At 38.2% G+C, this 27,696-nt stretch overlaps 1 long non-coding RNA gene across 2 annotated transcripts; it reads left to right on the forward strand.

The window, feature by feature from the left end:
* The first annotated feature begins 603 nt into the window (after positions 1–603).
* Positions 604–26,261, forward strand: LOC135237568 (uncharacterized). Of its 2 annotated transcripts, none has more exons than XR_010324869.1 (3): positions 604–890; positions 9,831–9,962; positions 25,162–26,261. It is a non-coding gene; the product is annotated as an uncharacterized LOC135237568 (long non-coding RNA). The 2 variants fall into 2 exon arrangements; XR_010324870.1 differs by lacking the exon at positions 25,162–26,261 and adding an exon at positions 17,902–19,478.
* The last annotated feature ends 1,435 nt before the right edge of the window (positions 26,262–27,696 follow it).

Consider the following 27,696-nt stretch of genomic DNA (forward strand, 5'->3'; position numbering starts at 1 on the left):
ACATCATCTGAAATGAGCATTGCTAATTATTTAAAAGCTTCCTTTCCCTCTTGCTCTTCTCTCTGTTTTTGTTGACTAATTCAGGTGTTTTGGCACCATTTTGTGAATAAATTTGTAAATTATAGACCATGTCTGCTGATGAGAACTATGCTTAATTACTGCCACATTTGCTATTTGTCAAAGGGAGATTTCCATTCTGTTCTGTTTTATGAAAAGGTTTTTCATTTGTGTCTCCTACATTCCAGGTACATCCCATGCAGATTCTGTTTTGTCAACATCATTTCTGCCTGTCGATGTGGCAGCAAGCAAGTGAGAATTTTGAAGAGCTTTTAGAGCATGGGTGGGGAACCTCCTGCCCGTGTGGCGTATAAGGTCCTCTGGTCAATAGCACGTGGCCCACTGGATGTTTCCTAGCGTTGATAGAGCCAGTATATTTTTCCTGTTTTGAAAAAGAAAAAGAAAAAAAAAATCGTTGGCTATAATATAACAGACATTTTCAAAACAAAATTAAATTTTGCCTTCTAAGATGAAGAAATAGCTACGAAAGAAAGTACAACAGCAACAGTTTAATCGACCAATTAAAATCTAGCAACGTCACTCGTGCAAGCCGTCAAATAGCTTAGTCAAATCTAAAGTGTAGCCTACGGTTTAATTGGGGAAATGGCGAAGCAATTTAAAAGTTAATGCTGAAGGTCGCGTTTAAAGAGAAATTCACTTTTGTGGAAGTGAAAGGCAAGCCCGTTTGCTTAATTTGTGTAGAAGCTCTTTCCGTTCTCAAAAAGAAGGAATGGTGCGAGCGGAGAAAATCAAGTAATAATTTCGCTGCACAACAAGCGTCTTTCCTGCGTCTTAAAAAAGGGCTGAACAGTGTCACTGAAGCAAGTTGCGCGGTGAGTGAACTGATCGCTAAAAGACGTGAGGGCGTATTCCGAAGGCGAATTTGTAAAGAAGTGCATGGTTGCTACAGCGCAAATACTTACTCCAGAAAAACTGAAATAGTTTCAGAACCTTAGTTTGTCTCGCCGGACCTGTCTCTGATTGTATCAGTGACACGAGATAGTTAGAAGTTTTTGCAAGATTCTGCTGCCAATTTTGAGTTTTATTCACGAGCTGTGGATGTGACATAACGCCAGGTAGCAATTTTTCTGCATGGGATTCCAGTGGATTTAAAGATTTGCTTTAATTGTCGGCTATGCACAACACTACCAGAGGTGCATGCAGGTAGAGATCCCTGAATATAAAATTATTGACTGGGCAAGAACTGAGTTCACCTGAACTGAATTTCCACAATGTTTAGGACAAAGACATTTTTTTTCTTGATTTGGCTCTGTCCTCCGCAATTCTATATTCATAATCAAACCATTCACTTATGGTTAAAGTGCACATTTTCTGCTTTTTATTAAAGTGTATTTTTATACCTTGTGGTTTCATATTGTAGAAGTTACAGCATTTAATATACATAGGGTGGCATCATGTTTCGAACATATTCATGTTATGAAAGTAATCATGCTTAGTACTTTGTTGCATATCATTTTCATGCAATGACTGCTTGAAGTGTGACTGATAGACATCCTGAGATCCTGCCTGTCTTCTGTGGTGATGCTCTGCTTGCACTGCAGCCACCTGTTTCGGGGGCTCGTTGCCTTAAGCTTTCTCTTCAGCATAAGAAGCACATGTTCAATTGGGTCCAGTTTGGGCGAATGACTGGACCAGTCAGAATTGTCCAGTTTTTGGGTTTGGAAAACTCCCTTGTTGCTTTAGTATGTTTGGTGTCATAGTCTTGCTGTCGGCTGAAGCGCCATCCAATGAATTTGAAGGCGTTTGGTTGAACTTGAGCAGCGTGGATGATTCTGTACACCTCAGAATTCATTTTGCTGTTGCTATCAGCAATTACACCATCAGTGAAGACAAATTTTACAGTACCTGTTGCAGTCATTTCCAAACCATAACACCCCAACCACCATGTTTCACAAATGAGGGGCTTCTTTGGATCTTGGGCAGTTCCTTTTGGTCTCCACACTTTGCTCTTGCCATCAGACTGACGCAAGTCTCATCTGTCCACAAGGCCTTTTCCAGACCTCTGGAGTCTTTTTTAAAAACATAAGTTAACATATGCTACAACACAAGTACAATATAAAAAATAAGAACAATTAGGCTACATTGTAGTTGTGGGCTTTGCTGTTATCATTTTTTTTGGCTGACAAATAAATTTGGAAGAGATAAAGATAAGGAGAAGATGAGAAGAGACTCTCAAATGTGTTTCCTTTTGGTTTTTATTTTAATTTTATATATTTAAAAAAAAATGTTACTACTCTGCCTAAATTTTATATAACAGAAACACACACACACACACACACACATGCACAATTGTGTGATTATTATGATATTTTGTGGCCTGCTTTGAGCAGAGTGTCAACCACAATGACCCCAGGCAGAATCAGCCAGAGAGGCCACGCTGCCCTTGACACTGGAACAATTTCCAATTCAGGGTGCAATCTTTTCCAGGAATAGATCCAATCTGGGCCGCTCCTACAAAGGTTACGGAATTGAAATGTGGTTAAAATGTGAAGCTTCCGCCAAACTATTCTGATGGCTAAGATGAGAGAGCTTTTTCCTGCCTCCTTCTGCCCGTATGATCCCAGAATGAGCCTCAGGGGTCAGAACTTTGGCATTTCAACTATACAGCATCAGGTGCTGCTACTTTCAGTCATCCCCCTTCCCAGTATACGTCCATTTCCCTACGCCTGTTTTGTTTGTTCCTGTAATAGTGGTTGCGATTACATCAGTGATTACTATCTGAGGTGGGATTTCATTAATGTTGCTGAATTAACACTAACTTGTTGCACTGTGAAACTTTGTAGAATGCACTATTTGAAAAAATATGTAGGTGTAGGCCTGCATACAGAGTAGCTAAACATGTGATGTCCATATGAAAGGTCTGACTGAAAAGACATTTATGTATTTGTACTGACTCATTATATAATGGGATTATTTATTGCGATGAGAGAAAATCACTGATGACAAATCACACCCCTTCTAAATAGCAGTAGTATATTTGTAAGTCATTCTTGATAGATAGTTCAGATTCCATTCCATTGTAGAGTTATTTAACTAAGTGATTCCTTTATATGAATCTTCCTCATTTATCTTGGGGAGGTGTATAAAATCTTCCTAATTTGTCTTGGTGAGTTGTAAAAAGTTTTCTAAAATACTTTATCAAGTGGTAGGTGCTCATTAGCCAGATGAGGGAAGTCACTTGGTATACTGTTCATTAAAATTAAATATAGATTATCAATTAAAAAAGAGAAACATTACAGAATCTAATTTACAAAGATCACAGGAACTCTGGGGGGACCACAGACTGCAAACTAACACAGACGCTCAGTGGAGCACATCAGTCAGAATGGTCTGATTAATCAAAGCAGTACATGTGTATCCTGAAAATGGAAGTCATTTCATATTAAAAGGACTGAATCAGGTTTCCTCACAAATAAGCAAAGTAATGTATTGCAAAACCTTTTTATTAATGTTGCACTTATGATATCACTATAAATGCAACACATAAACATGTAAGACTCTTAAATGTGGTTTCTAGCACATGGTACAACATGAAAATGCAAACAGATGGGCTACACGGATTTGAGAAGTCCTGAGGATTTATGGAGGATTTATAGCTTTTTCGGTATACATTCAATTTTAAATGTTCAGTGTATTGTTTCTTACAGCCACATCTGAATACCCCAAGGATTGTTCTTGCCAGTTTTTATGTTTATATGTATGACAGTTCATGACAAGAATATTTTTAATGGGTGGTGTGGGACTGAAATTTTGCAGTTAAATTTTACATTCCGCTTTTGGCATCCGCATGGATTGCATTCAAACCTGGAATATTGAGGGCCTGATCCTGGTATGGGATATGTGCACTTAACTGACATTTCCTTGTAAAAGTTATAGTAAAGTTGTAAAGGTGTGTTCCATTTAAATCCAAGTTATGTGCATCCTGGATTGAAGCTTATGCACTTTTATCTAGCCCACTTTAGGTGCACAAATGATGTAATAAATAGGGCAAACAAATTGGCCAACATATTAAAGTACAAGTCAATGGAGTTTCTTTTGACAACAATGGTTTCACCTGCATCTCTAGAAAAGTAGATTCAACCACTATCATCTTATGGCCATTTAGGCTTTTGTTTGAATGGGGAAAAAGTTTATGGCTTAATTCTGTGCTATCATCTTGAAGCTTTTTAGAAATACTCATTTTTGTCATACAGAAACTGAGTGAAATCAGTGTAATCATTACAGTGACAACACTTTTTGAATTTGCGTGCAATTTCCCATAAATTCTTCTTACTTTGTTTTGTTTCCGTATTCCAAATGGCCAAATGAAAACTTAGTCTGTAAGACATATTTAAGTGTGTTTGGCTGTTTTGTTTCTTAAGCCACATTTTCACATGGGGATGTGGCTACTCGGAAACAGGAATGAAAACCCTTTAAATGTGTATACTGCTGAATTTTATATAACTAACACCCATGCCTTGTAACAATTAATAATGGGGTTTTATTAAGGGGATGGGAACACTAGACAAATAACATTTTTCATATATGGGCATGGATTGGGACAAGCTAATTTATTTAGCCTACATTCAGTGCAACTGAAGTGAGTGGTTATCTCAGATGTGCACATAGATTCTTAAATGACAGAATGCTGAAGAATGTATATGCTTAGTGAGTTATCCATATAGAGTTTTAATCCCTGGTACAGGGTTTTGTATACCCTGTCAATGCAACCAGAAAACAAATTGAAAAATGAAGAAGGCAACAAAAAAAAAAAAAAAAAACACAGAACAGAACGGAGCATTTGGATACTGCCAATTTAGTTGATCCTCAAATTAGTGGCCTTTTGGCAGTAAAGTGGAAAAATTTGCATCTATAATAACTTAGGGGGAACAGTTCAATTCTTGACTTGTTTAAAGACAACATATTTTTTTTTTTAATTACACTGGTAAATTAGTCACCCATTGACCTACTCCACTTTTGTCTAAGGCAAAATTTCAGAATACAGAATTTATCATACGTTTTTACTCTCTAAATCCCATAAAATAGGATTCCCTTACAAATGCCAGGCAGTGTGTTGTTTTGTAAATCACTTTCACTATAAGCATCTGCTAAATGACTGAACTGTAAATTATAATGATAATGCTACTGTTATCCGGTGTTGGCTCCTCTCTCGTAAAACGGGACGGGTCCCACCCACGTGTCCTGGCTCCCTCCGCTGCCGAAGGCAGAGCCCTGAGGAGAAGCCTTCCGGTGAAGGGACACAGAGGTGAGCACTGCTCCCCCCCAGTACTCTAAGAGATCCAGTAGCAGATTAATTGAGCTGATTGAAACAGCTGGTGAAACCGTGGGACCATCGGGACACTGTGTGACGCGCATTCGCCTCAGCTTGCGCGTGAGCCTGCATTTTGCCAGCATGAGGTGACATTGTGTTGACATTGCGTGGGAACAGAGGCCATTGTGGTTCATGGCTTGAGAGCTTGCTGATACTTCCAATAGGGCACATGAATTTAATATGAGCAGAAGCATTTCATTTTACAGTACTTATACTTCTGACAACTGCATCACTTACAGTCAGAGACGTAGGCCAAACCTTAGGCTAGTCAAACTCAACTTTTTTGGAACATTATTTAAAAAAAGAGGGCACTGCTGAGCTCAGAAATCACAAATAAGGCTATATTGAAGGTGCATTTGCCTTTTTAACAAAAAAACTCTCAGGATGTATGCATGAAATGTGAGAGATCAAACGAAGGACACTCTCACAAGCTCTAATGATACAAAGGCTCAAAGAAAAGCTGTAGCTAAATGACCGTTAACTTTACTCGTTGACTCTGATTAGTGTCACTACAATGAAATACAACAAAAGATTATTCAGGAGTGATGGAAAGTATAGCACCATGTAAAGTAGTATACATTAGTGTCTAATGAAAGCTTCACATCTAAATAATTTATTCAGTAGTAAAAAATTTGTACCCATCAAGGCAATTTTGTTTCTGTAGTCTAGTTGAGTTGAAGTGAAGTACAAGCCTTGAAAGTATGTCGTATCAGCTTGATTCTGATATGATTTTATTTAGCCGCTGTTAATATATGTATAGTGAGCCTTAAAGAATATAATTCTCTTTTAAAATGCTCTGGCTGGTTACTAATAGTTGCAGTGAGAACATGAAAGTAAAAAAAAAAAATAAAAAAATTTTAGCAATAATATAATTTAGGAAAAGGACATTTCTATTTTTGGATGTAATTGAATTAATTGCTAAAATGTGAAAACTTCCTTTGTGTTCATCTGTTTGCACGTACAGAAAAAACACAGAAGTGTTAAAATAACATATGCAGTACTCTCCAAAATATTTCGCACCCTTCATGAAGACGAGCAAAGAAGGCCTTTTTATTTTTTCAAAAAGGATATGTGTCACAATTATTCACACCCCTGTTTCCATTTTGGAGGGCATTGTACATGACAGTGTACATGTGCAGGGAAACACTACTAGAGTCATTAAGGTTTCAGAATATTAATTATGCATTTGGATACAGTTGCCAAATGTCTACTTATAAAATATATTTATCTTAGTTCGCATGGCTGGAGAGTAAAGGCTTAAAATGGAGCTGAATATTGTTGGATATGCACAATGGAATATTTCACTATACATTATTTACAGTCATAACATGTATATATAATGTGTACTAGGGCAGAGATGTCACATAATCAGGACTGACAGCTATAAAACCACTGTTTGCGGGAAATGAAGGCAAAAAACCTGAAAAGTGAGTTGAGGAGCAATACGATCTTTGGCAACAAGCTTTTGATCTGCTTCTCTAATGTAAGCAGGGATCACTGTCTCAGCTGATTTCCCATGTTTCCCCAAAAAGCAGCTCCACTGTAAAGGAGAAAACAAAGTCTATACAACCAATCCACATGAATGAGCATGTGGCTGTCTCTGTTAAGTTCTGCATTTCACACAACTGTGATCTGAACCCTTCTAGAAAGGCTTCTCCATCACAAGTAAACTTTCCTGCCTGCGTCAGTGGCACCTTGTAAAGTGTGAAGTCTCTTTCGGTATCTTTTCCCTATGACAATCTTATGTGTTTGCCTTGATGGCTTTTAATTTCACAAACCACCTTGTTTTGCTATAGCCTACTGCATGCCAAGAATTCCTGCGTTGGAAAACTTCTCTGGTTGTGTCACATGATCAGGATCACTTAGGAGTTTATTATTATTGGAGGACAACTTTATGATAACTGGTTAGAACACATTTCAAGATCTGAAATGGCTTACCGTATGTAGCACTGTATCAGTATTCAAAGACCAGAGGAGGTAAGACAAAGCCCACCTGCCTCATAGAAACAGCTGAATCAGGAAGAGCACCACCTGGCAAGCTGGCATGAAAGCATTAAAAAACAGAAACTGTAACTGTGCTCCTCTCTGTCCGTGACAGCACCGGAGGACGAGAGGAACAAATACAAATATATCACAGATCGCAGACACTTGATCCTTTCAGCTCTGGTGGGGAAATGCCTTTTATTTGGCCCTCAGATGATATCCACAGACTAACAGACAGATACATGCGCAGATGCAAATTCAGTGTCCAAATTCATGGGACAATCTTAATATGACTAGTGTTGAGGGAAAAAAAGTGATTTAGCAGGTATCAATAGGTGTGAAATTATGTGCAGTACATTTGAATTTAATATAAATCTCTGCACAGCAAAAGTACAGGGAACCATGGGTGAGTCCCTCTTTCCTTTAAATCCAAATGATGACATTCTTCTCTGTGCCTCTCTTACCATGATGGCTGTGTCTGTCACCCTGGTTATACTTGCTATGCAGATTTTCTTTGCCAGCATTCTTTAATACACTCTAAGTAGTGTGGAATGTATTCACATCACTGTTGAATATATGGAGGGGGTGGAAGGGGTTTGGTTGGTTATAGGGTCACAGCAGGCACAAATTACTGATATCACAGGGTTAGTCCAAAAGAATCAGAACCACAACTATCTTCCAAGGCAAAGATAAAATCACCTGCATGAAGATAAATATATATTTTTTAAATCAGAAGAAAGGAAAAGAATTGACAGCTGCACAGATTACTGGCTCTTGTAGCATTCACATGCTCTTGATTAGAGTGATGAAACATTCATTAAAGACAACTGTCCTTTTATTTGCTGGCTCGAGATGAGAGGTTGCACAAGTTCACATCACTCAGGTCTGTAATCTATACTAGTATTTATTTAGCCAGGGGGTACAAACTTACAGAGTTTGTCTTAAGAGATCAGTTCAAGGGGGTCTTGTGAAGAAAATCTTTATTGAGGAATGGAAGTGAAGTGTGGATGAATCAAAGATGGCTAAATTTCACTTTGGAGCTGCACAATTATGAAGTAGTTGGAATGAGGGGAAAGGAGATATCCATCAAGTGGATCACAAGGATTTCCCATTGCTTCTGTATTTACCTTTAATTTGCACTTTAAAAACACTTTCAGTTCAACCAAAATCTTAAGATCCCAGAGGGCATGCAGTACACCCAGCTAATGTTGTTCCATCAGTAAGCAGAATGCTTTAAATAGGAATTTGGTGGTAGTTTTGACAAACTGCCCTGCCCCACAGGATGGCCTACGGAATCTACAAGCTGAGTGTGTGCTGTGCACTTCATAATTATATAAATATAATTATCAAAAATAGCTTTTAATAACAATGTCAATACTTGTCACAATGTTCTCCCTTACACATGGGGTAGCACAGCAAGATATAATTACAGATTTATTGGTTAATCTCTCAGTTAAATCACATGGGGTTCTTCAGGTAACCTCTCTGGATAAACTCGTTTTGAATGTGAAACGGTGGAACTTTATTTAATTTTGTTTGGGGTTAATTTTTGGCGGTGGGGGAACAAACCCCCTGCCAACCCTTGTGTGTCTGGCACAACAAAGGTACGTTTTCTTTTATCTAATAGGACAAAAAGAAAATGCACAGCCTTTTTTAGAAAGTTGATCTAAACCTAGATGAACGGAACAAAATAAATAAAAAAATCTCAAAATGATTCACTTCCCTCAGGGAAGTTAATTTTAGGAAACAAAGCTATCAGAAGCTCACAAAGCACATTAGTGGGGTGGAGAAAAGGGAAAAAAAGATATACTAATTGCAGAGAACATCTTATCACTTTACTTTTAAACAAGCTCTTGTGGATGCAATGAAAAACGATGGGTGTTTCATAGGGAAATATGCAAATTACCACGTAATCACAATATTGCAGGATAAGATAAATTCCTGAACAATCACTAAAGCACCTAATTAACTTCACTTCGCCGATAGATTTATGCTAGGTTTCTTAATTGCAGCCCAACATTTTAACGAGCATTTCAACAATGCATAAATAAAGCTGACAAAAGTGAAAACAATATTCATTTATTTCCTTTCTGTGAGCTCTCCCTTTTTTCTTGGGGGAGAGAAAAAAAAACAAACAAACTGAGAACTATGTCCTGGTGGAGGCCCACTGTAGCACACCTGCCGCTGCACAAACCACATCATTAGCTGATCCAGCACACTTCTAATGCAGAACTATAACTCAAATACAGCTTAATCCACCCACAGAGTCCTTTATGTCTTTGTATTAAAATATCCAGTGGTAGGGCGCTCCTGAAGATGCACTGCCTTTCTCAGCAGCCCAGGTGGTCCAGGCACCCGTGGCAGGTTAACCACAGATAACATCGGAACACATGCAATTAACCGTTGGCTGTTTCTCCCAAACATTTTCAGCAAACCGAACAATTTCTTTTATGGTCAGAATCCATTTGCCGTGATGTCCCAGAGTGTGCCGTCAGTCACTGGACGAGCTCATTGGCGGCGACGGCGTAACTGCTTTTCTTCTCGCTGAAAAGACCCATCTCCGGGCTGATGTGTTCAATTGAAGGCGACGGTGAGAAATTCCAAAGTCATGTTCGATATCCCAGAGCCAAAATGAATTCAGATACAGTATTTTATTTATTCAGTGCTTGAATTGGTAACCCTGACCCGGATCAACTACACAAGAGACCAATAATTATATTTTGGAGCCTTTCAAGTTGCCAGGGATTAAATTATGGAAATTTAGTAATTACACAAAAGCCATGGGGAGCTGACTCTTTATTGAAAAAAGGGGGGACAACACATGAAAAGTGCTGCTGTTCTCAAAATATCTGAAAGAAAACTGAAGATAAAAAAATTATATGGTTTGTGTGTGCACAGATGCAATTCATGTCAACACCCTCTTTCTCTGTGACACTCTGCATGGAAGACATTTTGAAAATTTCCACATATTACATAAAACAATGCACTGGATACGCTTTGTCACATTTCTTTAAAAGCTCATGAAAAGACATTCAGAAAATTGAAATAGACTCACGCAGCTGTCAAAAGGGCAGTGCCCCAGGTACTGGCAAATAGTGAGTGAATATTCAGCGCACGTTAAAAACAGCTTCACGGGGTAAGCGCCTACTTTAATTGCCCTCTCTGGAAGACCCCAGGCCGTGGAGATTTCCCCCTGACATTTGTTTAATGTCCCATTAGTGCTAATGAACCTTCCTCTCACAGTGAGACGGGGAGCACAATGAAATTTGCCCCTGGACTACAGCGGAACCCCACTAATGTGAGCTGATCAGTCTACAGAAAAACTGACCATTTGAGTCTGTGCTGTTATGGTGAATTAGCACTCCGACTAAGCACCAAAGCACCTGATTGAAATTTCAGCAGCAGACTAGAATGGGCGCGGGGGGTGGCTGTTGGAGTGGGAGGTCAGGAAGGCCACTTAATGTTTTCCCCCTGTTTCAGTATTACTTTTTAAGCTAAGAGGTTCCATTTCTCATTTACAAAGAAACACAGCTGAGTAGATTTTCTTCTTCTGCTGATTATAAATATGTGGTTTAATTTGGGACATCTGTACACTATAGTCTACCCTATACCGGAACTAGAAATATCTCCTTCTGGTATCATTCGTGATTAACCATTTTTGCACTGTAAAAAAGTGATTGCCACCATGTCCACATGATGTGGAATACCTACCTATTTCTATTCATCTGTCATTTGTTTTGAATTTTTGCATGTGTTGTAGGAATTTAGTTTGCCCAAGTATACATGCATGAATCAGGAATTCATGCTCATATCCAAGTACCGATACATGTAAAAATAGTATATTTTTAAAAATGTAGACAAAGGAAGCCACGCACGCACACGTGTGCGCACATACTGTACACACACACAGGCAGACACACACAGGCACAGACACAGAAAACTTGCACAAAACTGGTGGGATTTTAGATTAGGCCCCACATGAGCAACCATTAAAGGTAAAGAATTTCCAGAGGGAAAAAAAAATTGCACAAGTTGTATTCAGCAGGACCTCTGCAGGGAGAGTATAAAATGTGAATCGTCTCTTTAATGCAAGGAAGCATCAGGGGTTGAGGAGCTGCTCTGTGGCACACTGGCAGTTTGTTAGAGGAGTTTCTGACCTACTGTTTCATTCCTCACATCTTCTGATTCACTGGCGGGGTTCAGAGCAGCCCCAGTGGTTAGCCCCCTGGTGGGGATGAAGGTCTGATTTCCCACAGAGCCATGTGCCATTTCAGCAGCCCCAAGCAGCACCCAGCCAGAATGCTGAAAAATAGTGAAATCACCTTCACAAATTTAGACGGATTGCACTGCGAAACATTCAAAACTGTGGATGCACTTCAGCATGACATTCTGCTAATAAGAAATTGTTGTGACAAGTGGTTGCTATGACAATGTAGACATGCTTTATTGCTCTCGTTGCCTGGCTGTGCTGAGAGTTAGTTGTGTAGTGGCATTATACAGTATGCTTATGGCTGTGCTCTGAAAACCATGTGTGTTTCTCATAGAAAACACAGCAGAGAGCACTAGCCTGGAACAGGGGAATAAGGCCAAGATATGTCCAAAAATTTAACTTCAAATTCAATATAGCTACTACTTTTTTCTTTTAGAAATACTTTGGTGAATTTCTTGCAGTGGTAGCTAAACTCATTGAACTGTTAGAATTCTCAAAGTTAAGGAAAATTGTTGAATGGATCCTGGACTGTGCTTGAGAACGTCGGCTGAGGCTGCGCACTTCCTGTTGACCTCTATTCTTTCCTCTCCATGGGTGGGTTGCATGCCGCCCATCCTCCCTGCGCTCAACCAGTCATTTAAAATAAACACAGCAATGGCACAATAACACTTTGGCCTTTCAACCCCTTCTTACAATCCATACATATTGAGTTCCAGATAATAAGCTTTTACTAATGCTCTGCAATGCCAGTGATCAGCTTTCCAAGGTCAGCTTCTCCATCTGAATCTTCTTTCTCTCGCTCTCTTGTTCTATTTATTGCTTTATCTCTCCCTCTCCCTCCTCCTCCCTCTCTCTGTTTCTCTATTTACACAACTGTTTCATAAAGCCGTGGCATTCCACATCAAAGAGGATTGAAGAGGACAAAAGAGACGCAGTCTAGCCTGGTACATTAACAGCCATCCTTCCCACTCCGTAAAAACGGCACATTAAGATCACTAATAGCACCGAAAATAGGTTTGCGTACGGCAGCCTCTGCACCTCCAAAATACCCCGTGTCAGTGAGATATCACTGTGAAATAGGGGCGGATATACTCAGAGATACTGCCCATCCACAAGTGCGTCCATGTCGCCAAATTGAAACGGCATGACACTGCGGAGTCATAAAAAAGGAATCAATACTAATCTCCGTGGTGATCTCCCAGGAAAAGATCTGTTTCAGTTCACTCCCGACCCCGGGGGTGAAGAGACCTGGTCGTTTTGAGTTGTGTTTGTTTGACACTGGCTAGCATGTGACTGTGGTTTCATTTAATAATGAAGACATGTTCACAGTGTGGGCTCGATGTAAGCTATTTTGTGAGAATGTGAATGTTTCACTAGGGTGTATGTAAAATGCCACAGAGCAGCATGAGGAATCCGTAATAACGGCCAGCATTCAACCCAAAAGCAAGGAGTACCAGTCTACTGTGTGTTTACTGCTTCAGAAAAATCAGTGTTGAATTTACAGCACCATTATTCTGTGTGAATCTGGAGTTTATTGAATTCTGCAGACATCCATTCAAGACTTTCAGGCCATAGAACTGAATCCAGAGCGCATATTTTAATGGTGAGTTGTGTTGTATTATATTCACACAATCTCAGGATTTTCAATAGATTCTATTTTTCAATTAACCACGCAAATTGTCAGAACATTTTATTGCTGTATTTACCTTGACTACTCCTTCTACAGAGTACATTAACTGGACAACGTGTTGTTATGTATTGCAGACATACAGATAGCTGATTGGATATCAAGCTATTGTATGATGTCACCTGTTTGCGGCTGCCTTGAACCCATAGGCGCCGGACATTTCACAGACACTCTGCTTGTTCAATAACATTTCAACAGTTTACAGTCATTTAAGGGAAGTAGAGGTTTCCGGGGAGAAGGGTTTGTGTCAAAGATGTTATTTTTTGTGACAGAGCAGTACGCTGCAGTCCCTCAACTTTTCAGAAATTGACAAACGGCTGAAATGGCTGGAGAGAGTCAGTGTAAGATTTTTTTTGGCATGTAAGATCTGAGGACAAAATAAACGATCTTTCTGGTCACAAATAGAAAAAATGGTTCAATCTGTCCCAGTGGAACCATTGCAATTGCAATAAAATCGGACTCCATAATGGTCAATTAGCTCTAAAGAAAAGAAATGGATTTAAGTAATGGCTGTGCAATGGAATAGGGTCCCAATTAGCTGTCACAGGTATATGCAAAGCTGTTGCAACGACAGAAATTGTGGCCGGTAGGCTTGTACCCCAAGTTGTGGTTTTGGCATGTGTCATCACTGGAAACCTTAAGGGAAGAAACCATTAAAGCAGATCAAATATTTGATTAAAAATGAAAAGGCATAAAATATGTATGAATTCACATTAAACTAATACGAAGAAAGAAGCAAAGAAGATCAAAATAGAGTGAATAGCAGCCTCCAGCTGTAGGAAGTAAGTGGGAAGGGGTAACATGGGAGAGATGCTGTCCCCCTTGTCAAGTTCTATATACCTCTGTTTGCTCTTCATTTTTGGGTGAGAAGCCGCAAGCAGGAAACAGTTTGTAAACAGGCAAGACCTCTGTATCTGGAGACTTCCCTTCTCCACTGTTCACATTGCATCCAGGCTTCATAACTTTGGGGTGGATTTCTAAGACTCAGCCAACAGATACGCATGCTTACTAACTCAGATGGGGGAGGAAAAGAGCGGATAGACTTAAACATGCCATGACAGTGATTTATTGTGCTGAAAAAATGTGTATGGTGTGGGTTGCATTTTCCTGCCCAGGTGTAGGTGCACTCATAAGGCAAGCCCAGTAGTTATCATTACATAATGTTGCTGAGTGATCATCTTCACCTCATGTTAAAGCATTTATTTCCTGGAGAGAGCAAATGCCTTCCTGGATGACTATGCCCTTGTCCATAGAGCAGTCACTTGATGGACGACATTGCCATGGCTTCAATGAACAGATCTGAACCATTCTAGCTATACATGGTTTCCCAAAACCCATTTTTTTGTTCATTACCTACACTGATGATAAATCACTGATAACATCTGGTGACCTGTGGGTGCCAGGCCTGTTGTTGGAAGGATCAAATGCAGCTTCTAAGGAATCCTGGTCAACCTAAGCAATCGTACTGCTGGGATAATTCATCAAATTATCTCACTACTGTGGAATTAATGCCAGTTAGCTGATCAACTAGTATAGATTAGATTCAGAGATTTCCCATGAAGTCAGACTGTTGGTTGTCATCTCATGTACCACATGCATGAGAAGCAGATCTAGCCTCTGATTTATGAAAGGTTGGCAGTTGTCTACTTTTTCATAGGAGTGGAATGACAGAAATAACAGTTTCTATTTATGACACGGTCTCTGAAGACCTTACATCGAAAAGATGGAAGAGAGGGATAGACAGGCAAGCATGCTGACAGAGAGAGACAGAATGAGAGGAGTGATGCTCAGATGCCCGGTTTCGATACAGTGAGACTTATCCACTGTTAGCACATCCGCACACAGAGCTGTGCCATGTCCCTTTTGTGGTTAGAAGAAAGATGAAAATCACACATTATTTTTTTTCATGTATTCTGTGTGAATAAGGGCAACTGTAGACAACTTCCATTTAAAAAAAACTCACCTGAATATGACATGCAAGTACTCTGTTAAAGCAAAAAAAAAAAAATTCTGTGAACTCCCAGAGCACTCACACCCACTTACACATCCTCCACCTCACCACCCCCAACTTTCTCATAATCTGAAAATGCTCACTGACTTTAAATGGCTTATGAATAAAACCCATTCTAGAAATATAAATAAATAAATAAATAAAAATAATGGTCTTCACTCACTGTGTCATCAAAGGCTTTACTACAATTACTAGCAGTACTGAATTTCTGTATGAAAAGCACAGGAAAACCACAGTAAGTGGCGACTAACTGCAAAGAGCAAAGCAACAGCAAAGTAAACGGAATTACCCATGCTGCATTTAAGGGTGCTCCATTTATTCCTGATTTATGGATTAACTGAAAGCTCTCACCTCCGTGTGAGAATACCTTCCACCTTAAGAACAGCATCCTTTGCAGTTTTCAGATTGTTATCATGACGTAACTAATGGACTGGGAGGATGGGGCCCATCGGGGGATTCAGAAGTGGAGAGATTATTCATAAGGGAGCAGGAGGTATAGGGAAGAGAGATGCATCTTTGCCTGCAAGTGTATTTATCTTCCTTCTGCCATTTACTTAAAATTGCTTTTGCTTTGCACTTTCCTCAGAAAAAAGTAGCACTTTAAAACTAAAGCAGAAGGCTTGAATTCTTCACCTCTCGCATGCAACAGAATGTGTTTATCCATCACAGAGCTGAAATAAGCCACCTGTTTGAATAGTCCTTCATGGCAAATAGACAAGCTAATAAATACTGTAAAACATGAAATACAAAGTGTTATACCTTAATATGTGCCCTTGTGTATGTAAATGATATGTATGATATGTGACATCAATATCAATATTGCAATTATTGTTGGCCTCATATGCAGATATGGCTAATTCTTAAAATATACAGTGCATTCCATTTATTTGGACAGTGACACATTATCAGTTGTTTTAATTCAGCACATTGGATTTGGAATGAAACAATGAATATGAGGTTAAAATGCACACTGGACAGCTACACCCTCAATGAGTTTTATACACAGAAACAGTCATTACCACCGCCTCTCTCTCCCTCTCTCTCTCTCCCCCTCTGAAATACACACACACACACACTGGCACATGTTCTTTTGCTCCTCTCAGTGGTCAAGCCCTGGGCCTCGCCCCTATCACAGCAGAGCCCTCTGCTGTCATTCTGTGACTTCATGCTGCCGATGGTGATTTCCGGTGGCAACTCGGTACTTTATCTGCTTCTCTCACTTGGAAAAAAGCTCTCCTGACAGACCTCTGCCTCTGCCTGACACTGCAAAGTTTATTTTTCAAATGGGTAAGCCACAGGGACAAGGAGAGCTCCAGTGATCCAGCGCATAATCACCTAATTGGATCATTTGTTAGGCTTAGTTAACTCTAATGACCATGTGTTGAGGGCGTTGAGTGAGTGATGATTTTGTGAGATTGCAGCTCGCCAGGAAACAGGCCTGTCTACCCTCACTGCCTCAGGGTGAGCCGCTCCTGGCCTCTCCACCTGGTGATAGTGATTCACATTTTTCCTGCCTGTAGAATGAGGGGGAAATCTATTCCTTTGAGCTGGAAGCTAGGTGTGATGCATCCTGGCTATGGGTGCACCTTGTTCAAGTTGGCCAGGCAGTGCCTGTGATCATAATGGGAGACGTGAACCATTATTAACCCTGTTAAATTATTGCTGTAACCCGGAGCAGGGTCAGTGCACACAAAATCAGTGTCTGTTCAACATGAAACAATCATGAGTGATTCACTAGGCAGACCTGAACAGAGAGTAATACAATTTCTCAGTAATACATTTGTCATCTGATGTCCATGACTTCATTAAGAAGGGCATGATAATCATCCATTTAAATAGTATAAAATGTATATCTCAGGGCTAAATCTGCCCTTTAAGGAAGGAAATTAAAAGCATGATTTAAATGTATGTGTAATTAATTCTGTTGTCACTCCTGTAAGCTACTGCACGCCTAGCTTGTATCCTAGTGCCTTTATAATACACTCTCTGAAAGCAGTGTTTTCATGTTAATCAGAGCTTAATTTGATTATATTTCTAATGACCTTCCATTGAAATTAGATGGATTTGAGCTTTAACTGAAGAGAGATAAATAAAGTGATGGCAGTGTTGTCTGATACCATGTGCTAATTAGTTTACACAAACTTATGAATGCATAGGAATCCATATTCCTGTGTGATTTATTCTAAAATAGGGAGAGGAAATACAACAAAAGTTAAATACTTTTACTTTGGTTAAAAGAAAATTAAAGCCTCCGTATAATGAAATGCTGATTGTAAAATGGAGAAAAAGATCTCCCATATCCGTGCGTTTTGGCCAGGTTGCCCCCATATCAGATGGCTTGAATATGTGTTTGAATATGTATATTCTTTGTGTGTGTGTATGTGCGCACCTGTGTGGGTTCATGGGTTTGGGGGGTGTGTGTGTGGGGAGTGGGGGGGGGGGCGGGGGTTAGTCTTATGTTTGTCTTTTACTCTACAACCACTCATAGAGGTGACTGTTGGAAATTGAAAGCAATATGTAAATTCCAAATTGTGATGCTTTCATTTTAAAGAATTAGAAAATCTGATACCCGTGTGTTCGTGGGAATATGCTGTTCGTGTAAGTGGTGTTGTGGTATCCAGGTGCTGTTTGGGCTCTGGCATGGAGGCATGTGACAGGTGCAGTGGAGTGCGCAGAGAGACGGGGGCCCCGCATGCACTGCGCAGCGTCGTCTCCTATCGGCATCACTGTCAAACGGACAGAGTATGACAGCTGCTGCATGTCTCAGTTTTTCACATGTATTTATTTTTTCAATTGCATAACAAAGTATTGAGAGTGTTTAGCCATTTGTTTTGCTGATTTGGCCACTTCACTTCTGTCAATATGGGTTTCAACTATGATGTCACCACATAATCAGCTGTTTCTTTGTCGGCGCCCCCATCAACTCTTTTTCAACAGTACAATAACAGACTTGATCTATCCAGGACACTGAACACTACTTAAAACATTTTTAAAAATCTATATTTTATTGTCTTAGTGTTTATGACATCTATAGTGTAATATACAGCACAAATGCTTGTATTTTAACAGTGCTATTGACAAACAATTTCTGCTGCAAAAATAAATAAATAAATAAATACAATTAATGGTGTGAAGATCCAAAAGTAAACACCAATTTTGGAGTCAGAAGCACAATTAATATGCAGGTCTGATATTCTAATAGCATGATGGTCCTCCTTTCTATGCCAATATTTTATGCATACTGTTATTCCACATTTCCATATACCAAGTGCTGTAATATTCAAGGACTTGGAAGTCCTTCAGCAACTCACTTTTTGATGATATTTCAGTAAAATGCTTTGAGATTTATACTGTAGATGAGGTCACACATATGACATGCACTGCACAGTCACATGCATGAATTCATGTTGATTGTCATTAATTTGCATGATAATCAGTGATCACCAGCTTACAGTAAAATTAGTTTATAGAAAGTAAACAGCAAGCTACCTGTCAATGGTTATTTTTATGGTTGAGTACACAAACATAATGGGCATAATACTCCATCGGGAAGTAGATAATGTGGATCAGCTGCATTTCTTTTCAAAATAAAGCAAAATTGAGCAAATAAAACAAAATGCATATGTGATCAATGTATGGCTATCGCCCTGATTTATAGAAGAAAAGCCGTGTATGGCTAGATTCAAAGCTTAGCTCAGTACCAATCCCCTTTCATTATTATCAAGGTTGTTATTCTAATAACACTGGGACTTTAGGGATTTACATGGAAAATCACTCATTCTGATTACAATGTTTTACTTTTATTTGGATGGGTATACAGTAGCTGGGTAAACCAGTATGAAGAAGTCAGCTCTTAAAAGGGACAAAAATATAAAGATAAAAGCCCTGCAAGTGGAAAAGAGGAATTATAATGCATAACTGGAGCTTTTTACTGTTGTTAGATAATAATGGTGATATCCAGGTACTTTAAATGAGCATTAAAAAAAAAAATCTGTCAATCATGTTCATTTGTGAAAGATGTTTTATTTGTGAAAAAAATCATGTCCATTTGTGAAGGAAAAATTATTTCACATTCATGGTTCCCTAAAGCTTGTAATCTGAATCAATAACCAGAAATTAACAGTTACAGTACATACAGCCAGCATACAATTACACCAGCTTCAAGCCATCTGCATTTAACTGTAACCTAAAATCCACCTTCTACAGAATGTTCTGTCTGCCTCCACTCCTCAAGTTTGGCTGAATGTTTTAAAGTCAGTTTCTCCAGGCCTGCTTTCTGAAAATCTACAAGTGATCCTAACTGGCAAGGTTGGACAAAAGTACTGTTGATCACATTGATGATCACATTGGTACACTTAATTTACGTCGCTTTGGATAAAAGCATCTGCCAAATAAATGTAATGTACTGTAATGCAATTTAATGTAATGATCTGTGAGATGAGATTGGATCAGATAAAACCCAACCTGGGTTCAAAGAACCCAGCCAATAAAAGGCAGGAAGACCCCAAGGGGCCAATCAAAGACTGAAAAGCAAAAATTCAGCTCAGGATCTTCCCCAGCTAAATTTGTGAGGATGAACTCGACCTGAACAACGGTTACTTCAGATAACATTAGGTCTTTTGTGTCATTTTAGTACGATTATTTTCCAAACAAGGGTGTCAGCATGAGATTTCAATGAATAGGTTCAGCAATGACAAAATAATGACTGAGAACACACCATTTTGTAAATCATGTACCGCTGGTAAAACTGTTTTTGGAACAGATCAAGGTGATTTTGGGAAAAATGTCTAATTCTGGTGTGTATTAAGGAATCACACAATACATCATCACAGACATTTTGACACCAGAGTTCTCTTCATGCTGGTTGTCATGGGGATAGTTACTAGCACCATCCTGTAATTTTCTATAATTTCCACCTAGCACTATAATGGCAGCAAAATTCAAAAGAGGAATCCTCCTCATCTGCCCAAAAAGCTTATCTGTCCTCATATTATAGCTGGAACATCTTCTTCTCAGCCTAGGCCACTGGAAACAAGAAGCATGGCCGAAAAGGTGATAATTTCAAAAAATTACCTTCGGTAATGATGGGCACCCTAGTTTCATCCAGAAAGCATCATTGTTATATGTGTTATATTATGCATTTGTCTGCTTTCCAGTGAGACAAAACGCAGTATGCATAGCATGCTATTAGCACCTTTTTATGGAATCGGGCCCTCAGAGATATCCTGCCAAGCTATCCCTGTCATCTTCTAATGATTATAGACAATCTCTGTTATGTTTCAAGGGAATTAATGGTTGAAAAAGTGAGTGAATAGTTTAAAAAAAAAAAAAAAAACATTAGAAAAAATTGTAGATCAGGAAGGGTACTTAAAGTATGACAAGGTGATTATTGTAACAGAATAAATAAATAAAATAATCTGAATGTGTACAGATGAGTGGCCAAGCAACCAGTATTTCCCAGGAACATACATCCCTAGTCCTTTTGTTCTGACATGGCTTGTCCATGGGCATGGTTTGATGTGGCTTGCCACACAGAAATCAGACACTTCTAATCATAGTTAAATCAGCTTGTCTTGTACTACTGTTGTTTTTGATGGTTTGTGATACTATAGCCTCTTTTGTATGAATTTTGTATTTTGGATAATGCAAATGCATACAAAGTGTATTTTGATGTAATCTACACCTACATCTTTTTCTCCACTGAATGTTAGCATTACACGTAGGTTTCGCAAATTAATAGAGACACCTCTGAACTTGAAACTGAATGTAATTTTACAATAGAAGCACGAGCATTAAATTTAATTTGTGACAATGTAGTTCTAAACAGCTCTGTAAAATGAGACTAAATTCACAGATTTTTCTAATGGTGCTTAATGGACACTAATGTAGGCTATGGATAGGCTGCGGTATATATGGAATGCACTTTTTTCAGTGCCTCCTAAATTTCACACACCTAGCTTGAGTCAATTCCCTCTTTTGTGTCTTGGGTTTGCCAGAAATCTAAATCCGTATTTGTACAGGATGTCAACATTTTTATTTTATTTTTTTTGCTCTGCTTAATTTTCTGAATGTAAAATCTATTAAACTAGTAATCAAATTTGTAGAGCCTAAACTGTAAGACTTGTCATTGTATGCATATGTTATGGAATTTATATTGTAGTATAGTTTGACTATTTTTATTTGTTAATTAACAATATAACTTTAAAAAAAAAAAAACCTTCTCATTTAAAGAAGTCGTATACATTCGTATTCAATCAAAATTAGTTTTCCTGATGGACCTTATTGTTTATATCATTCAGTCAGTCAGACACTTAACAGCACTTGATTGTAAGCAGGCCTTAATGCAAATTCAGCATGTATACCTTGATTGGACAGGTGATGAAAGATTGGTTTTTCCTTCAAGAATCCCATTGTTAAATGTTCAGTAATGTCTTGATATGAATAAAACATTACTTTGCATTCATTTTGCTGGTATCTGCATTTCCTTTAATGTCAAGGTTCTGAAAAGAGAGAACATGTTAGAAATGCAGCTTTCCAGAAGGGACAGGTAAGACTGTAATTGTATTTGCAAAACCATCATTTCCAAAATCAAAACCATCAAAAAAATAAGAAAATATGAGTGTTCATGTGTATTTTTCCACAAGGTCAACAACAGCAATATAATACATTTTACTGTACTTATGAAATAAGTATTTATGAAATAATTGAAATATAATTATTATATTTAATATTATATTTAATAATGCATATTATTTATTTATTTGTTTATTTATTTCAGTGGACATACAAGCAACAAGAATTGTATTGCATTGGTGTAGGGAAACCACTCAGAGATGAAATGACCAGCACTGAAAATAACAGCCAGTGGTCAGTGACCTCTTGAACCTACAATGATGCTACCATGGCAATTTAGGATTTTAGACAATGGTGTCACTTGAGATGTTACTGAACACAGAGGGGCAAGTGGATTTGTGCTGATGTTTGTATTATTAAACCACATCTGATAGAGAATGTTATTTTTCCCTTTAGTATTGTTTGCTATTTACAAACAGTAAGCACCGAAATATTCCTTTATTGTTAGAATATTGTAAGATAGTGTGCTGTCATTTAATTCAAGATGTATTAATCCCTCTACTGCCGTTTCCAAACATGACCATTCGGGGGGGAAAAACAAGACAAATAGCAAAAGGACTCTTGGAAAAATATAACCCATCACATCAAATTACATTGAAACATCTTTCCAGAAATAGATGATTATACCTGATGTGTACATCTGACTCTAACACATTAAGGGTGGTGGAATAATTGAAGGTCTTTGCAGAATTCAGTTAATCGCCATGGCTTGTCAGCCGTGCAGTGATGCATCCCAATGAAACAGTTGGAGCTGATAACCCATCACACTGAGGTGTGAGAGCCAGGATAATTATCCTAACAATTAGTTATTATCCCTCCAATCCCTGCATTGACTTTCATTCCAGCCCCAGTGCCAACCATAATACGATGCCGTTAAAGCTTGCTTAAAAAACAGAGCAGAACAATTATTCCTGGATTTTTATCCCCCCCACCCCTCCCTTTTTCCTTAACGTAGTCCTGGTGATTTACTGGAATTGACGGCAGACCCTTAAAACACAATCACCGCATGTGAAGATGAGTGTTCCTATAAAGCTATCGAGCTAATCAGTCATGTGGAAAAACATGTTGTTTTTAATTCAAGTGAAAAATGAGCTTCGGTCCAGTCAAATGATATCCCACTGCCCTCCCTTGCACACACACTCTCCCCCTCACACACTCACACACACACAAAACAATATGGTATGTCACAAGGATGCATAATGCCAGATTGCTTGGTTGTCAAAATCAATATTGGCATGTTTGACAAAGACAAAGGGTCTCGGGAGAAGGGCCGCTATATTGGTTGCAGAGCTAAAAATGACAAGTGACAGCCAAGACTCAGGCTGGACAAGACAGATGAGTTAACAACCGGAGACCTTCGTGACAGATGCTCTCAAACACATCATGGAAAAATACGCAAGGGAGCGAGCTGGCAGGGCCAAAAAAACCTAATGAATTCTGCCCTGAACAACAATGAAGGAGAGGAAGAACAAAAAAATAAGGTATTAAATTATGTAGACTTTTTTTTCCAACCACAGTGGATTTGTGGAGAAAATGCAGTGCCACTCCGTAAGTATTTAGACAGTGACACATTTTTTGTTGTTTTGGCTCTGTACTCCAGAACATTGGATTTGAAATGAAACAATGAATATGCGGTTAGAATGCAGACTGTCAGCTTTCATTTCAGGGTATTTAGATTCCATACTGAGTGCTAACTGCTTAGGAATTACAGCCCTTTATGTACATAGCCCCCCTCCCCCAAAATGAGCAAAAGTAATGGGACAAATTCATATAATCAAATAAAGTTGTCATAATTATTACTTGGTTGCAAATCCTCTCCAAATCTAAATTTAGTAATGAGATAACATGCAGTTTAACATTTTTGTTTTTAAGATATACAATTGTTATCTCTGTCATATATTGATATTTGAGAAAGTTGAAGCTTTTCCAGGAAATTAGTCTTTGTCAGTGTCATTGTCAATCCTGTGGGTAACACAGCAAAACCAGACAACCTGGAGATCACCCTAAAATGGTGGGACTATGTTTAAAAATTCACATCACTCAATATAAATATAAATACTATCAAATCAAAGCTTACAATCTTCACTATATTCATTGTTTCTTTTCAAATTGAACATGCTAGAGTACAAAAACAAAATGTATGTCACTGTCCAAATACTTATGGACTGCACTGTGGATGTGCTAGTCTTAATTAGCATGACATTTACGCTATTAATTTTCTCGACCAATGTAATAAGCTCTGTTCAAACCTGAAAAGTAATCTAGCAAAGGAAAAGGAAGGACAATTTTTAAAATTGCATGACTTTCTTTGGAGACTCTACTCAAGGGGATGAAAGTGATTAGTTTGCTAAAAAAAATATATTGCATCTGTGGCATCAAAGTATGCAAAGACATAATTTCATATCTTTGAAGAATAATGCATTTAGTTGAGGGAGGCAGACTAAGCCCTTATTAACATTTAAAATGAAGTGTATCTGTAAAGCAAAAGTTCTTGATTTGAAATGGGGGATGGCTTATTTTCCCGGCACTAATCATTGTACTCTCCACTGGACTGAAAAAAAAGAAAACACACAAAATAATCACAATGGGGGAATTAAGTATAGTATAGTCAATCTGCACAATTACCAAAATACCAGAGTTTATACTAGCAAATGCCTTAAAGGAATTTACTGTTAGTAAGTGTTATTCAACATTTATTTAGCAATTTACTTCTGACTATTGCTGCACTGCACAGAACTCTGGGAAAGTGGGCGGTGCTAACCCAGGAAAAGCAGTGTGTGGTAAGATAACTTGGAAAAATATTGTAAATATTACTAGGTATAATAGATTACCTGTTGTTTTGAAGACATATTTAAGTAAAAGCAGGAGAATGATATTTTCTTGTAGAAATTACAAAAATGGTCTTGTTAGATTTACAGGGCCAAATAATTTTCTTTTTTTTTCAGTATACTTACTGCCTTGGACATGCTCCTATATTTTTAAGTGTTGCACAAGGGTATGATGGTTTTGTTAGAACCAGTGGGAAATGCCCACATTAAAATGAGAGCATGTATATAACATTTAACTTGCACAAAAAAGTTAAATTTAAAAAGAAATGAATTAATGATTCAACTAATTACCTAATCGTAAGCTGCAATCACGACTTTAAATAGAGTTAGGTGTCTTATTGCTGGCCTGCTCCCACCCCAGCCCTTTTCAGATAAGATGGGACACTGCTTTATATGGCTGCATTTTTATTTTTACTGCAGGAACACTCAATCCTGGTCCTGGAGAGCCACCCAGTCTGCTTCAACAACTGATTCAGAATCTAGATCAGCTGAGTTAACTGTGTAATGAACGGCTTTACCTGACCAACCGCTGTGCTTCTGAAGTGCTGAGTAACAACGAAAACCAGCAGACCCTGCAGCTCTCCGGGACGAGGACCAGTGGCTCAAAGACAAGCTTTTCCTGGCATTTAAACTTCCATCCATGTTCACTATCCTTCCTGACTCTCCCACTATTAGATCAACCAATAGTTTTTATAAATGTCTCAATTAAAAACTCAGTTGTATAATTATTCACTTGATTGTGCCATTGGAGTGCCTATGGGGACCCCTGGAGGTTAACCATTGAAGTACAAGTTTAAATCGCTGCAGGTCACATGGTTGAGACAAACTGGTGTCTGTATTCATAATATGTTTACATCCCACATCATAAGGACTACAGAGTATATTCATGGGTTCATATAGTGCTCTGCATAAAACATTCATTACAACCATTTGTATATATTATATCAATCTGGGATAAACCTGACCTGAGGTATCACACCACAATTTAGACATAAAATGGATAAAACCGATTTATGCTTAAAGTGTAAAACTGAGGTTGGTAGTTATATTCATTGTGTTTGGTCTTGTATGCACATCCCTGACTACTGGGGAAGATTATTTAGAATATTAAATCTCATCTTCAATGCTCTGTTTATTACTGGGCATGCCTAGTGTTCAAATGAAGGGTGTTAATGCTAAGAAGTTGCTGAGCATTCTGTCATTTGCAGCATGAAAGAATATTCTGCTGAAAAGGATAGAGGATCATCCTCCTGATGTTTCTGGTTGCTATTGGATAATATTAAATATTATACCCCTGGAATATTTAACTTGTAGGACTACTTGTAAAGTAAATGTATTCTATGACATATGGGCACCCTTTCTTGAGCATATTGGTCCAAGATTGTCAAGCACTGTTTTAAACAAATGGTGGATTGTAATACCAAATAGAGAAATATGAACTTTAAATATTAAATTGCATTGTATGTCAACTTGTTCCAAAATAAAAAGCGCTGGTGAAGCTTGATATTCAATGTTTATGAAATCTTGTAGGGACACTGCATTGAAGAACACACTGCTATTGTATAAACTTTATGTATTGTACATATTGTGACTGATAGGAGATTCTCCCTTAACTTTTTCTGTCTTTCTCTTTTTTCCTCCAATTTTCTCAATTACACTTTTCTCTTTTTTTCTTTTTCTTTTCTTTTCATCTGTCACATTGGTTTTGTTTTTCTCTTTCACTTTTCTACTTACAAAATTGAATATATTTAAATTTTAAAAATATACACTGTAAGACAACACAAGTGAATAATTCGCAATTGCACAATTGTGCCACAAGATGAGTTTTGGTAAAATAAATGTTTCATGCAATTACATCATATGTCCATATTCACGTCACTCAAAGACGAATCCCCTTGTTCTCAGGAAAAATGGACTAGATGTCCTAGGCTTTGAAATAGCAGAGAAAATCTTTCAAATGAATGCAGTCACCAGTAAATGCTGCATAGTGTACATGTGCTGCACAAGATCAAAAAGCAAAGCTATTTTTGTAATTCTGTTCACTACAAAAAAGCCAAAGCAATTTGCAAGTCTGCAGACAGCAAAAGGATAAGAACACACTTCAGAACTGACACATGAATTTTATTTGATTCTCACAACCTAAATTATGGTTTACATTTTATGCAATTGTGGAATCTTTCAAAGGTTACAGCAGCACAATAGCTTTCTTCTGGCATTGTTTTAGCCTTGTACAATGAACAAAAGTAATTCCAAAATGTTGTAGCCTTATAAAAATGATTTGGTTACATAGAGTATTGTCAAGTGATTTTCTGACTGGTGTTTAATGGTGCAAATGTTTATCTTCAGAGGTAGACAGAGAAATTAGTAGTGCCCATATTTACAAAAAACAAAAAGGAAAAAGAAATGAATAAAGGCAATTATGAAAAGATTACATTGAAAGCTGTCACTGGTCTGTTACCATAACCCCCTAGACATAGTCCCACAAGTTGGAAAAAGAAATACTGTAAATATTAAGGCAGAATTACACTGCAATGCGTAGTTAGGTTATGTTGTGTGTTCTAATATCAGCATTGATTTGATGGAGAATGTTGTTGCAATTGGACAGGCCTCCAACTATAAATCTGAATTATGAACTGAGGAAACAAAAAATGGACATGAAAACGTTCCTAGGGATATAATGCCAATAACATCAACCTGATGGATTCTCTCCACATTCTTTATTTTCATCATGACTGACTTTTCCATCCTTCCATCCTTGCTTATATGAAATACATGACTTGCTGCCCTTGGTATCAATAACCTGGACATCGTACATGAAACCCTTAAAGTATATAAAGAAATATACAACAGATGGGAAGAGCAGCAGGAAATGAGAAGGCAAAGTGCCTTCCAGTTATATTCCCAATGCTGCCTTTCCAACTGTGCAGAGGCAGTTTTGTGTGAAAGTGGCTTATT

The sequence above is a fragment of the Anguilla rostrata genome, chromosome 13, assembly GCF_018555375.3.
Source record: "Anguilla rostrata isolate EN2019 chromosome 13, ASM1855537v3, whole genome shotgun sequence".
In the NCBI taxonomy this organism is placed as follows: Eukaryota; Metazoa; Chordata; class Actinopteri; order Anguilliformes; family Anguillidae; genus Anguilla; species Anguilla rostrata.